Genomic DNA, 15,075 nt, shown 5'->3' on the forward strand with positions numbered 1-15,075 from the left:
GTCTTTGAGAAGGTGTTTTTGAAGTATTGGCACTGAACTTTTGTTCGTTTGATATGCAAAATCATTAGTCTGGCATATTTGAGTTATGTTTTGGTCTTAGCTTACCAGGTTACAGGAAAATGTAGAAAGACAGAATGCATTCTTTTAAATTACAGAAAGAAAAACACCTTGTAGCAAATGGGAACTGATATATATATATATAGATAGATATAATTTTTTGCTAGCTTGGTCTTTAAAAAGCAGTAATGAATGTGTGTTACACTCAATACAAATCAGCAGGTCTGGAGAACTTGCTATAGTATTAAAGGATGTAGTCAATGCATTTGCTGAATCATTTGTAATTAATTAGGATTTAGATAGGTAACTGATGATAGCAGTAAAATGTGAAAGTAAATTACTTCTAGTAATATGCAAAAACCATGTTTTCTTCAGTAGGTATCGCTTTTGTACCAGCCAACTTAAGTACAGTGTATTCCTTGTACCGGTCTTGAAGCCTTTTTGCCTATGTTGCCATTTACCTGCTCAACTAGGAATATAAAATCAGCAAAAAGAAGTTTTCTTATTTACAAATTGAGGTAAGATCTGGACATGAACTACCACCTGCCTTACTTTTGGGAGGAACATTCTGAGGTTCATGTTAAATGTCAGCTTAATTTTTTTCAGCAAGTTGAGATGGTAGTAAAAATTTTAAAATCTCACTTGCATAAATTGCAAGATATATGCACAAGCTTTTACCTGTATATGTGTATATGGAATTTATAAAAAAATAAATATGTATTTCTTGCAATTATTCAATACACATGAAAGTATGAGGAGAACTAGGAAGAAACAGTGTCATCTTTGCTACAGTTGAGTTAGTGAAATTAAATAGATATTTGAGTCTCTTGTCTGGAGGTAAGGTTGCCATCATCATCAATTAGCTGAATTGCTGGAAAAACTGTAAACTTAGGTGTATTTAAGAACATTATTTACTGACTTTTTGCGCAACTTTTTGTTCAAATTATTTGCTCGCTATTTTCCTTTTTTCGGAGGGTACTGCTGAGATATCATGTGAGGTAATGTTGCTCAACTTGAGGCACGGTGCTCTCTTGGGAAGCAGAGAATCCAGGCTGGAACAGTTAGCTAGTTTCATGCTGTATTTTCATGTTTCTCGATGTTTGTTTTCACCCATGAATTGGAAGAGAAGTTATAGTGGGATAGTAAGCATTGTAAACCATCATAAATTGCTGCACCTGGTGGTAGCAAGTGACAGAAGATAGTAAGGTCTCTCTGGACTTAGCAGTTACTGACACCACCCTTGAAGAGAGGGTTAGCTGAGAGAAAATCATGAGTGAAAATAGATGATGCTATTTTCTTGTGTCATATTCTGAGAAACTTTTTTATTGCTTTTTTTTTTTTTTCTTTTCAATTGCTTTGCTTCTTTATTCATTATAGAGTGAGTATTGGTTTTGCTTTAGTACTTTAATTTGGTGTTGTGCCAGAGCTGAAAGACCTTTGGTGTTTGTTTTCTTGAATTTGTTAGCCTTGGATGTGAGAGCTCTGTTCTTGAAAACAATGAAATGAAACACAATGATGGATCTTAATGGAGAATGTTGTCAAATAGGAAGCAATGGTGTCTGGTCTTGTTTTACTTGCTACCTTAGGTAGTTACTTAAAGAATAAGGCAGAACAGTGAATTGGATAGATTTAGTTGAAAAACAGTTGAGAAATACTGGGAAAATGCTGACAGTGATGTCAGTGAATGAAGGACTCTTTACTTAGCAAAGAAAGAAAGTAAGGTCAAGTAATAATTATGGAAACAAAAAATGACAGGAGCGTTTATTTCTGAAAAGAGTTATTACATTAAGGCAGCAAAAGACATCATTGAAGCTTAATTCTGCATGGGAGATGCGGAATCCATCATTTGATGGATCAAGGAAGTTGTAATCCATTGCTGGTCAGGTACAAGTTATAGGTTTTGTTAACTTTTGTACCTGAATGTTGTAAACAGATCCAAGAGGATTGAAGGGAGTACTGTTACTGAATGTTTCTAAGTGAATCATCTAAACTTTCAAGTTTTAAATTTGCATGTCTGCTTCAGAAGTGTCTCACAATTGAGAACATTGTGGTGTGAAGGTCAGGCTCCTTAGTTAGGAGGGACTGTCACATGCCACACTTGTACAGTCAGAAACAAATCAAGAGAAGGCTTCTTGGGCTACTGTTTGTGTAAAAGAGTGGTTTGAACTTACTTATAGTGAAACAAGATATGTAGTATTTCTACATGTGAATTGGGAGTACAGTGGTTGCATTTATTGTTACAGCGATGTTAATAACCAACTTTTTGTTCAAGGAAAGAGATTTTAGTCTAGTACTATGTACCTTGCTTATGTTTAGTGGAATTTAATGAATAAATGGTTATGCTGTTAAATGTGGGTTTTTTTTTTTTTGTTTGTGTAGGGTAGTTGTAGGTAAGGAAATTACAGGTAAACATTTGAATCATCTGAAGATTTAATTTGTTTTTTTTTTCATTACTGGTTTAGAACTTCCCAACAAAAATTCATTGGAAAGGTTGTGTGAAGTGTTTTTCTATTAACCTGATGGTAATGCATCTCCTTAAATTGTTAAGTTGCATGGCTTTATAGCACAGCAGTTCACGTCTAATATGTCATTGTTTATGTTTGTTTTAGTGCATGAGAAACTATTAAGTTAGTAGTGACTAAGGTTCAGATATGTTGACAAATAAGTGATAAATTCAAAGTTAGAATAAGTGTCTGCTGTTTGTTTTTTTGTTTTTTTGTTTTTTTTTGCAAGTAATCTGAATATGAAAATGTGAGCTGTTTTATTAGCTGCTGTTAGCTGTCCATTGCTTTAATATCTGTATGTGTTAGGGAACTCTTAGTGGAGAGGTTCTGATTTTAATTTTGGTTTGAAGGCAGTGGAATTCATATTGGACTTTGCTTATTGTTTTCTGTTTAAAGTACTTCGAACAAAGCCAAATGGCTGTTTATGGCCTGTGTTGCTCATGTCTGTTTTGACTATTAAGCAATACTCCTGGCATGGTCAGCCTCTGAGTGTGGCAGCTCCAAGCTGTTGGCTAGAGCTCTGGCAGTCCAAGTTACTATGTTTAAGTAACCATACTGCTGAGAGAGTTGATGCCTGTTGGCATGAATACTGAAAATCTATTTTTCTTTTTTTTTTTTTTTTTGTTGTTGTTGTTTTTGTTGTTGTTGTTTATTTTCCTGTTGTTGTTTCTCCCTTCTCCACACCTGTTAACTTGGAGCTTAGATTAGAAGCACTGCTGTAAACTACCTGCCTATATTTGGAGTGGGAAGAAAAGCTTCTCTAGATAAAGAAAAGGCAGCAGCTGTGAAGTTTCTATTGATTTATTGGGAAAAATGCAAAAGCCGGCAGCTTAACAGTGATGAATGAGGTTTATTTATGGATATGGCTGTGGTACACTTGTATAAAACATGAAATAATGAAGCTGAATGTTTTTTAAGAGTGTGTAGTGAACTAGGAGCCTTTGGGAAAGTGAAGATTTCTTTTAGCTCAGTGAAAGGAAGGTAAGGTAAAAGCTTGCAGCTTTTCTTTTTCTGATGTAAGAGTAAGCATGTCATTTCAATATACATCCTATCTTCCATTTAAGGTACTTCAGAGGAAGTGGGCAACTAAAAGACGGGTTCAGCTGAGTCACCCTGTTGTTGCTGGCATGTCGTTAATCTGGCAATAGGATGGTTCCTGCTCTGTTACTACAGTCTCCTAAAAATACTCCCTTTTTTTCCATTGCTTCTCAAAACCAATTTGCTAGTTTGTATTTCTCATTGACCTCTCTCGTGTGCCTTGATGTCCTTGGCGGTAGGTGTATGCAAATACTTGCAACTTTTTGGCGGAAAGCTCCTTGGATGTGAAATTATTTTCATGATGTCTTCATTTGTTGCTGTTTCTCAAGAAGTCTGTGTGTGCTCATGATTTTGTGCTGGTATTTCCCAGCTCATTCTCAGACATCATGTGATTCAGATTTCCTGGTTGGCTAGCGTGAAAGGCTGAGAGGCTGCTGTTTTTTAATCTTCTTTCTAAAATAGAATAGCAGATATACTTGTCCTTAATTTTATTCCTTAGATGGCATTACTACTTTGTCAAGGTTTGCTGAAAGATTTTTCTCACAGGACAAGTGAGAATTGAGACAAAACAAACAAACAAACAAACAAAAAAACCAAAAACCTTAGCTTGTGATTTGTAAAATATCTTGTAGCCTGATGCTAAGTGGGAGTATATGGGTTTACTTTTTTCTCCTGGCAGTATCACCTCAAAACCTCACCCACACATGCACTGGATTCTGCCTTAATCTCTGCACTTGAAAATTATTCCTACAGCATGAGGCAAATCCAGATCCGTAGTGGAAGAATGTTATTAACAGAACTGATTTTCTGACCAAAATGTAGAGCCGTTCTGTAGATGTGGTTTTACTCAATATATTTAATATGCTTAGATACTGAAACCTACACGTGAATTTGTGATTTGTAGCAGGCTTAGGCAATATATGGACTCTTGGAATTTAAGTACCAAGCAGTTTCTAAGAGCAAAATTCTTTCTTGAAGAGCACTGAATACTTGAACTAAAATAGGTGTGTGTAGGTTTAGTATCTATCCTTTATTGTGAGCAAGGTGAGAATATACCATTGTAAGGTTACAGCAGAAGTTAAATAGAATATTTGTACGCTCTGACCTAGAAATGCTTATGGCCAGGATTGATCAGTGACATCATCAAGGTCTGAAATAGACTGGTGATGGGACTTAAAAACTTCCACCTTACGATTGAGTTGTAGTTTCACTGTATTTAAGTTAAAAGAAGCAGTACATATTTCTTGTGTTATTTCACAGAGGCTTTTTTTTTTTTATTTTAGTTGTAATGTATTGCAGTAGAAAATGGTGGGAAACTCTACTATGCGTGACCTGTTTCAGCTAGATAACACTATTGACTTTTTTGTCTTTATTTCAGTGCCTCTGCTTCAGTTATAATTAACTCCATTTCTGATTCTTGATTAGCTTAGTTGTAGGATGTCATTAAAGCATTTGATTCCCTAAGGACATGATCTATAAGGCAGATCTTTCCAGTGGAGAGTCATGATTTAGCTAATTTAAACGTAATTTAAACAGCAGTTGGCCTAATACCCTGGAGTGGAATTTGAGATACTTAATGTCCAAGAGCTTAATACCATAAATTAGTTGTTGAGGTTAAGTGCTCTTTAGAGACCTGCATAAAGAGCCAGGGGAACAAATAATGCCTGTTTTTGTTCTCTTTATAATAGACAAGTCAAGATCTGAAGGAAGATGAAGGCGGGAGTCATGCTTAATGTAGAATTGCCATTTTGCATGTCATTGGAAAGGTTTTGTTTCATCCAAGCGGCTGTAATATTCGGCTAGACTGTATATTTGGGTTTTTATTTTAATGGCCCATTCAAGTAAATTAACATAATAAAAATGTCTTCATGCGGTTGGAGCAAGCTAATGAACTCTGACTTTGTTCCCTGATAGTTTGCATTTTTTGGATGTTTTGTGCAGAGATGCTTGTAGTTACACAAAGCAATTTTTATAAGATGCAGAGAATTGTTCTTCATATTATCATCTAAATGACTTTGTCAAGCTGAGCTGATAACTCAGAGTGCTGTGCGGTAGAGTCAGACTTGAGGGTAAATGAGTTGGTTTCATAATTTTCTGACTGTTTTGGCCCAGCCCCTGGAGTGTATCTGGCATTTCTCCCAAGAAGAGATGGTTATACACCAAAATGTTTCCAATGTACCTTAACACTGTGGTTTGCAGTTCAGTAGTGCAGTGCAAAACAGTGATGAAGCTGGTGGAGGCAGTCCTTTTGTTTTTATATTTTGTAGTGTATTCTGTCTTGTTAGCCTATGTCAGGATGGAACTGCAGTGTGTGTTTTGGCACTGTCTGGTCCCTTGATAATTTGGTGTGCTGGGCAGCGTGACCTGCCGTAAGAGTTTTAGGAAACAATTGCAGGGCATTTACCTGCCGGGGCTTTTTTTGTTTGTTTGTTTCCTTGAGAGCATTTAGGTGACACAGTGTGTTCCTGTATACCAGGAAAAAATTAAAAGCTATGTGCTTGGTGGTGCTGACAAGCATCTTTTTACTTGAAGTTATGTTTCTCTCTGCTGTTTCTGCCAGGTTGATGCGGTACCTCCCTTTTGTCTGTCACAGAATTCCAAGCGGCTGGGCTGCTAGTGTTACTGTTTTTTCTTGTTTGGCTGTATTGCCTGTGGCATCATGGTTTGACTGAAGATGCACAATTGCTTCCAGGTATGCTTTATGTTCTTAGTTAGAGCTGCTTCATATACCTATATTAGCAACATCATCCTGCCGTTTGGGAGCGACTCATTCCTTTTTAGAGGACCATTAAACTTTTCTGAAATTAAGCAGGTGGTAAGGATTCTGCTGCACTTCTAATTAATTTCTTTTTTATGGGCAATTATACTTTCTCTTAGCATGCTTCTAGGTTATAAGCTTTTTATCTTTAGTCCAACTTTAGGCTTTAGCATCTCTGGAAGTCAAGCAGTGATATTAAATGTTTAAAAGTAATCTGTTTTTTTGTAGTTTTAATAAAATAAATGGGTGCATTGGTGTGCCTGTTGGCGGAGTGTGTAAGGTCAGACTCCTAATTGCCCTTCAGTTTAAGGTATAGTTGATATGCCATCCTAACTGCTTTATCCTTGTTAATTTAAATAACCATAAGAATAGAGGATTTGCATATAGAAGAAAGGAGGCCAGCAAAACCAAGATCTGCTCTTTCATTAGGATTTGTTAGCACTGCAGGGACTGTTCAGTGCAGATGATGAAGTTTTTGGATGATCTAGTGTGCGTTGTTGCTTGCCTAATAAAATGAACTGTTGGCTTAGAGTGTTAACAAAATGTTGCCCCATTAGATAGACAACACTTGTTATGCTGTGTGGCAGCTTAGCGTCTAATCCTCACTCATTCACGAAGCTACAAGTGCAAGTATGATATTCCAAGTCTTTGGGAATTTCCTGAGCTTCTAGTTGAATTTCACTGCAGTGTCACAGTGTGTATCTGTCAGGCCAATTGAATTTTTCATTTCTTTTCCTCCACTGCGCTTTCTTCCTTGATGTGGTTGTTTATTTATGTCTTCCTGGCTAAACTTGTCTTTATTCTGTATGAAGTGATTTATGCTACCTTGCACGTAGCTGTTGCATGTGATTTATACACCTTCCTTGGCATTTCTGGTTTCCTGTGATTCAAGGATGCGCTCTCTGGCATGGGCTTCTTGCTGCTTTTGCTTATGTGTTGATGAGTTCATTAGAAAATCATTCTGGCTTTGGAAATGTTATGATGATGATGATTGAAGTGGCATTACAGTGCCTGAAGTAGTTATCTGCTTTGTCTGTAGTATTGTGTTTTCTATGTTCTTTGTCTCTGTGACATTGAATTAAACAGCAAGACAAAATTTGTTGAGGAAAAAGTTCTGTTTTACTGGGATGCTTGGAAATGGTCCAACGTCATATGTTCTGAGATGCTACAGGTAGTAGAAGAAAAGACTAAGATCTCATTTGTGTTGTGAACTCCAGATAACAGGGGTAGCATTGAGGAAAGAAGGTTGAGTTACCTGCCTCCTGTCTTTCCTTTTTCTTTCTCTATCTGCCTTAAAAACAAACAGAATATTGTAGGATGAGGGGTAACAGTTTCAAAGTAAAGAAGGAGAAACTGTTTTTAGTTCTGAGGAAGGAATAATTTTACTTGGAAGTTGTTGAGGCACTGGCACTGGTTGTCTAGAAAAGCTGTGTACGCTCCATCCCTAGAGGTGGTCAGAGCGAGGTAGGATGGAGTCCTGGGCAGTCTTATCTGATGGTGTTAGCTCTGCCCATGGCAGGAGGAGTGGAACTCGATGGTCTGAAGTCCTTTCCAACCCATGGAAGACATATAACTGTAAACTTGGTGCACTTTATTCTTCACTAAATGTGACAGCAGAAACATTTTCTCATCTGTTTTAGCTGACATAAGCAATTTGGATGTGGGTTACCATTTGGCTTGGTAGAAGATAAAAACAACTCAGAACTCCATGATATCTCTTGTTATAATTTGTGTTTTATCTTCATGTGTTAACTAATTTCAGCTAAATTCTTATCTCTATTTTAAACTCTCGTATCAATTACTAAGGATGCTATGTAGCTGACTGTAGCCTTTCTTTGAGGACAGTTGGTAGAGTTCCTAATTCAGATATACATAATTGCAAAGGAACTAAACTTTTCAAGTAAGTGAAAAACAAGTCAGAAATGAAAAACGATGTGATGAGTCCTCACACATGCAGCCGTGTCAGCAGCCTAGCTTGTATTTTTTAACTGGATTAAATTCATGTTGTGTTCATGTTTAGACTGTTCCTACAACTTTAGTAAACTTATCTACTCCGCTGTGCATACACTGTGAAGATTAATTTGTAATTGCCTAATTATCTATAGCTTGTATCAGCCTTGGCCTTATTATCTTAAGTTTCTGCTCTGCAACTTTATCTTTCAGCAGTTAAGAATTCTGTGTGCCTGAGGAGAAGAGAGAGATTGCTGAATTGGGACCATTTCATTGAGTGAGCAAGATCTTTGTGCAGCTTTCTGTTTTCTGGCACGTCTTGGCTTTTCTCCTCTCCAGGGTGTTCTGGGTGTAATATTTCTTAATATGCCATCTTTTGAGGACCAATACTAAGTCAAGTAGCTCAGATGTAGTGGATTACTTACCTAGCTGTATCTTTGTAATAAGGAGTGGGCATCCATCTCAAAAAGGGTTGGCTTGCTCTGGGAGAAAAAAAGATGATTCATAATGCTTCAAGTATATCTTCAGTTAGCTTCAGTTAGGTTGGATGTTTGGTTTTACTGTAACATGGAAGAGGACCATGAAGCTGGTTTGAGTTAGTGAGCTAGCTTTTGTTTCTACTAACAGTGGTGTAATTGCTGTAGCCTAGGACTTTGTCTTACTTAGATTCTAGCAAACAAGTAGTTGTTACATCACTGCCTTCTCTTTTTAGAGTGAGTGTAATGTCCTGGTAGCAGATCATTACATAGAGGTGTAAATGAAGAAGTACTCAGCTTTTAGGTGGATGGATATTTCAAAACTCAGGAGGGAATGTTACATTACCATTACCTTTTGGTCTCCAAACCAGCAGACAATGACAGGTAAATCTGTTGAATGAATCAGTGATGATCGTGACTGTTTTTAGCTTGGCTCATCACTTTTTCAAGTCTTGGTCTGCTAGTGCTGTGTTGAAAAGAATGTACTTAAGAAACAGGATTTGGATGTTCAGGTAGTTTGCTGTAGTATTGAACCGTGGGTGTTTTAACTGCCCAGTTAGATGTTTTAAAGTGGAATCTGTCTGAGATAAGAAGGTATCTTAACGTTGTAGGCATCTTTTGCATGTCTGTGAATATTGTCTCCTTTAAAAATCCTCTGGGCTATAGAAGTAGTAGTAGTTGCAGAGGGTAATGCAGTTTAGTTAAGAAAAGTACATGGTCTTTGATTTGCATTTCTTCTTTAATCTTGTAGCTTGCTTGCTGCAATTGAGTAATCTTTCTGTATTTAAACATTCCATCTTTAGAACTCACCAGCAGAAACAAACAAGGATGATGATGGTATTTGGAAACTATTTTAGAATTTTTTGAGTTATTCATGTTATAAATGCTGTTGACTTATAGATGATGGCAGGCAGGCAATATACTGGAATATGAGTGGGTTTTTCAACTTTTTAATGATAGTGGTAACCAATAGACAACCAGTGCTTTGGATCAGCATCTAGTAACTTTTTCAGTGCATGCGGCTGCCTTCTTTCACATCTGGAAAGTGTTAATAGTATTTCCACACAGTGAATTGAGAAATAACTGTTTTTGTCATTCTATATCTCTCTGTAGTAGTGATGGTGCCCAGCCTGTGTCTAAGCTGTTTTCCTTGGCCTCACATCTGGAACATTTAGCTGTCATGCTTCCATGTTTTTAGTTTTTCGCTTCCATCTTTAAACTTGGAAGAGAGCTGTAACTGGGTTTTCACACTTAAATTCATGGTTGTATGTTGGTGGTTTTTTTTTTTTCCTTCCTCCTTTGTTCTTCTTAAAAACGAAAAATGAAATTATAGTAAAACTGTATTCAGACAATGTTTGAAATGTTCATTGCTACAGCATGCAGTTTTTGTGAGATAAAAAATGTTTCATAAGATGTCCTACATGTTATTTCTGTGTAAGTAGGATTTTTAAGTGATTATATGTATTTGTGCTATTGACAACATTTTTTAGAAATCCCATTTTTAAAGCAAATTAGCAAAGAAAAGGTGATGGCTTTTGTTACTGCAATTGAGATTCTTGTTCTTTCACTATACAAACAGCATTACTTGTACTGAGTTTGGAAGAAATGACAGTGCCTGTGGCTTGCCCATTATCTGTCTGTTAGTGTCTTGGGTTAATAATATTTTGCCATTGAAATCCCTTTTCAAGGCTACTTGCTTCCCTTACTTACTTACCTTCTATGGATACAACAATTGGGTAGATTAGGAATTTATATTGGTTGTCACATTTTGCATTTATAGAGGTGTACTTCTCAGCGTGACTAAACAAACCAACACAAGTATCAGAGGCCGGCTGGGATAGTTCCCTGGGACAAGTCAGTAGCTTTTTGTGTTTTGTTTGTAGGGGAGACGCAGCCCTCCCCATCTACTCAATTACTTATTTGAAAAATGAAAACCTCCACAACCAAAACAAGCTTGTTCACTGTATTTCAATACTTTTGAGTGAATGTAAAGTGTTTAACTAAAAACCAGTCAATCCCTATGTTGTGAACAGCTCTGTGGCTTTGTACAGCAGTTCACTTCTTTATTAACTTCCACATGCCACCTGTTGCCACTACCTGTTTTCTTCTTTAATAATTCAACTTAAGATGTGTTTCCCTAAAAATAACTTTGATTTAATTAGAGGAAAAAAAAAAAAAAAAGAAAAGAAAAGAAAAAAGAAGAAAAAAGGTTTTGTATTGCTTGTATTATCTTGGAAAGAGAAAGAAATTGTAATTGCTGATCTCTCTCAGGAGCAGTCCAAGCTCTATTGTACTTCACATCTCACCAGTTGTGGCTAAAGCATGGAAGCATGTAGTGCTGTTAAAAAAAAAAAAGTAAAGGTACTCTACTGTAATGTGTTTTCTGTTTGTTTTGCTTTATGTGTATTCGTTTGTGACTTCCTTAATTACTGCCAGGAATTCAGTACCAGAATTAGAAAATTCAGACTATTGTGTAATCTAGGTTATTAGGTTGTTTGATTCTGAGTCTGTACAGAACTGTTGTAATGTTCTTTATATGTCTCTTTGTATTATTATTAAGTATTAAGCTTTGTTGTCGTCTTTAAGCTCCGTGTGCCACAGAAGTGGGAAGGCTGGAGCTCCCCCAAGTATAGTCAAGGTCATTTGTGCATAGTCATTTGTTTCAATGGTTCTTTAACTTATTTTCCTGATTTCATTGTGTTTTGTTTGTAAAATGGACACTTCCACTTGCTTCTAGAATGTAAGTATGAATGCTGAGTATGCTTACAAGATGTGTTGCTTTACCTGGCTGCTGTCTGGGCTAATAACGATAGCTTAGGTAACAACATTATGAGAGGTTTTATGTACATCCTTCCTTTGACAGCTGAAAAATCTTAATTAGCCATTAAGCAACAAAAGCTTGATTGGCTCACCAGATATATATGTATACCTAACAGCTCTGGTTTGTTGCTTTTTTCTTTTTTTTTTTTTTTTTTTTTTTTTTTGTGATGGGAATTCCAAAGCTTTCTGAGCAGCTGTTAATCATTCTTGCTAACTTTTGGACAAAAAGCACTTTGGCAAGAATGTTTATATTATGGTCTATTTTATGTTTTTACATAAAAACAATGTGAATGTCAGAAACATGGAGATTTATGTGCCACTTTGAAATTATTTTTATTATATCTTGCACTTTTATCAGGTAGCAGCGAGCAGGGCTTTTCTTAGTTTCTCTTCTACATGCTGATTTCATCTCTTCCCTTTTCAATTATGTTTCATTTTCCTGAGTGAACTGGAGACTTGCAGACTTCCTCGGAGATTCACTTTACTGTTCTAATGGTTACTCTGCCATACTGGCACATGAATTGTGAAGACATAGGCAAGTATGTATGGTTGGCTGCCTGCCTGCCTGTGGTGGGCTGGGCAGTGATAGTCAGTGTTATGATCTACTATGGAGAGTCCTCTTCTACCTGTGAATAAATGACACAGCTCATTACTTTGTAATTTCTTATTGGGAAGGTGTTATGTATTTGTTGAACGGTTATTCATGTTGTATTTCAACAGATCCTTGAAAATATCATGTTAATATAAAACTGCCGGCCATATGACTGTTAGTTTTATTCCTCCCCACTGAGTGGTTCAAAATATAAAGCTAGGTTTTTTCTGAATGTTTCTGCCCCTCTGACTGCATTGTCTTAATGCTGGTGCCCTTTATGTTTGTGTACTCTGTGTCCTTGTTCATGTGTTGTCCTCAGGAAGCTCAGAGTGTGTTTCTAGCACTGTCTTCCTTCCATGTCATTTTTCACTCTTCATATATATCCAGTGAATTACTTTACCCTCGGTGTCTTCCAACCGTTACTGCTAAATGATGGGGGAAATGTGTTCTTCAGAGCATCTGTCTTCCTGTCCTTACTCTGCTTTTTAGAAAATGCAACTCTGAACTATAAAGTTGGCAGATCCTTACTATGTGATTAAATGAGGTGTCAAATACTGTGATAGTGTGGGAGCTGTATGGATATTTAGGACAAGTAGATAGCCAAGATGGATGAGGTCCTAGTACTTGCAATGAGCTTAAACAAATGATGGAGATGAGTTCCTGCAATTCAGTGAATCTGTTCATTAGATAAGTAGTGTTAATTGTGCACATGTTTGTTATCAGGAGAAATACAAGACAAAACATAGCTTTTTGGCCCTGAGTGAAGTCAGTACTTTGTTAGCATTTCAAGTCAGTCACTTGAGATAAGTTTAAAAACGAGTTCAGGTTACTTGATTTCCTTGATCTGGGGAGTTACAACTGATCATTCTGGCTTGTTACTTGGAAAAACCAAAATTATGTTGTTACACAGCTTGAACTGCTAAAAAAATGCAGCAGAAAGTTGAGTGGTGAATATCACAGCACATTTGAAGTCTTAACAAGGATTTTTTTATTTATTTTTTTTTTTGCAGTTAGCGTTTGGTGCTAGTTGGTATGTATCTTTTTATCAGCAAAAATGCTGTTTTTCTGAAGAGGAGTTTGCATAGTACTGTTATGGCTAACAGTCTGAGTCATGAAAGCTTTTTAAAACAGCATTACCTTCTTTTAATTAATTAAAAGCAGAAAAATGATGTTGTCGTTTTCGCAGCTTTCTATTAGCGAATGAAGTTCTGTACCACCTGGTTACTGACTTGGGATCTGGGAACTGTACCCGTTTGCCACTGTTAGAGTATAGGTTAAGTAGAATCAGATATTGAGGTGCAGTTCATTCATTGTTCAAGTAAAAAGAAAATATTGTATGTAACAAAAATTGTAAAAATATATACATATAATCAAGTGAAATTTTCTTTCAGAATGAAATGTGCAGGTTTTGTAATGCACAGAATTATCAATTTAAACTATGTTGGTCATTGTGTTCTAATGGAGTATTCATGAAACAGTTAAATCAATAGTCAATTGTAATGAGTGATGTTGTTCATCACCCTTAGCAAAGACAAGGTCTGGTTGCATGGAAGTGAGCCTACTCTGCACTACAGAATAGGGACGTAGTGCCAGATGGTTGTTGCTTTCACATGTCTTTCACAAAAAATAAATATATGGGAAGACTCAATCCCATATTTAATATGAGGTTGGCATGTGGCATAGATATCAGGGCAAAAGTTATTTCTGATGGAAAGCTAATGGGAAAGAAGCATGGGGAGCTTTTCTGTTTTTATGCATTGGTTCTTTTTCCCTTGAGTAAAAAAATTAAAAAAAAATCAAAAAAAAAAAAAAAAAAAAAAGGAAACTGAGAAGCATAAAAGGTCCTTTTGAAACCACATAGAACTGTAGGCCTGTATTGGTACCGGGCAGTTAGACCTGCAAGGTCCTAAGACTGTAAATGCTTCTGGTAATTTAGTGGCAAAGTATTTTAAGACAAGATATCCTCTTAATTTCTTACAGCAGCAGTAAAAAGGTGATTAGCACAGTTTTGTTTTGATGAATGCAGTTGGCAATAAACAGCTTAAGGAAATCATATGGTAAATATAAATACTTCAGACCAATACAAGATAATTTCCTCATAATAGAGGTTTAATCAGGTAGCTGAGCAGAGTTCCAGATATGGTGGTGAATAAATTCTCTTCTTCCAGTAATCTAACCAAGAAACCTCTTGAGTGTAACTTTCTGAAGTGAAGTGTCATTTAGCAAAAAACTTGGTCAAGTGAACTATTTTATGATCATCATAATAACAGCAGGAAATATGACATGCCTCTGATATCAAAGGGTTTCATAAAGATCAGCTGGCCTGTTAGGACAGTTTGGAAGACTGAATATCAATTTCAGCTGAAAAAGTAACCAAAAGCAGCGGTAGGGGGAGTTTACAGTAAAGCTTTGCTGTAGTCCACGGTGATTGCTACAAGTATAAGTTCTGTGTTTCACAGCAGTACCATGGGCATAGTAACTGTTTTGTGAAGTAGAGTTGCCATTCATCATCTTTGGTTGATCCTCACTGCACTCTCTATTCTAATGTGAGGAATGAAGCCTTAAAATGACTGGAGGGTGGCACTCCATCCGGTCTTTAGAACTACCTTTAATCTCCCATAATGGCTTTGAAAATGCAGCTTAGCTTTTGGGTAGTCAAGTTCTACAGTAACATAAATGTAAGAGGCATAGTCTTAGCTTGCCATAAATACATACAGAGAAGAAATACCCATCTTAGTGGGATGAATAAGTAGTATACAATATTTTTATGTAGATAAATAATTAAACAGGGATATGGGACTTCGAAGTCCTGGGTTTCACTGCAGCTTTGTTAATTCTTTTGATGACCCTGGGTGGCTAAATATTGTTTCTGTATTAATG

General features: G+C 36.5%; 1 protein-coding gene across 12 annotated transcripts in view; it reads left to right on the plus strand.

The window, feature by feature from the left end:
• The window catches only part of GULP1 (GULP PTB domain containing engulfment adaptor 1), a 139,203-nt gene that overhangs the window by 44,949 nt on the left and 79,179 nt on the right, over positions 1–15,075 (plus strand). The window contains exon 2 of one of the 12 annotated variants that reach the window (XM_072342165.1): positions 433–575. The exons of 10 other annotated variants lie outside the window; for them this stretch is intronic. The gene's annotated coding sequence lies outside the window, so the exon portion shown is untranslated. Of the gene's footprint in view, positions 1–432; positions 576–6,244; positions 6,292–15,075 lie in introns of those variants that run through there. One more of the 12 variants, XM_072342166.1, reaches the window with a different exon arrangement.

The sequence above is a fragment of the Excalfactoria chinensis genome, chromosome 7, assembly GCF_039878825.1.
Source record: "Excalfactoria chinensis isolate bCotChi1 chromosome 7, bCotChi1.hap2, whole genome shotgun sequence".
In the NCBI taxonomy this organism is placed as follows: domain Eukaryota; kingdom Metazoa; phylum Chordata; class Aves; order Galliformes; family Phasianidae; genus Excalfactoria; species Excalfactoria chinensis.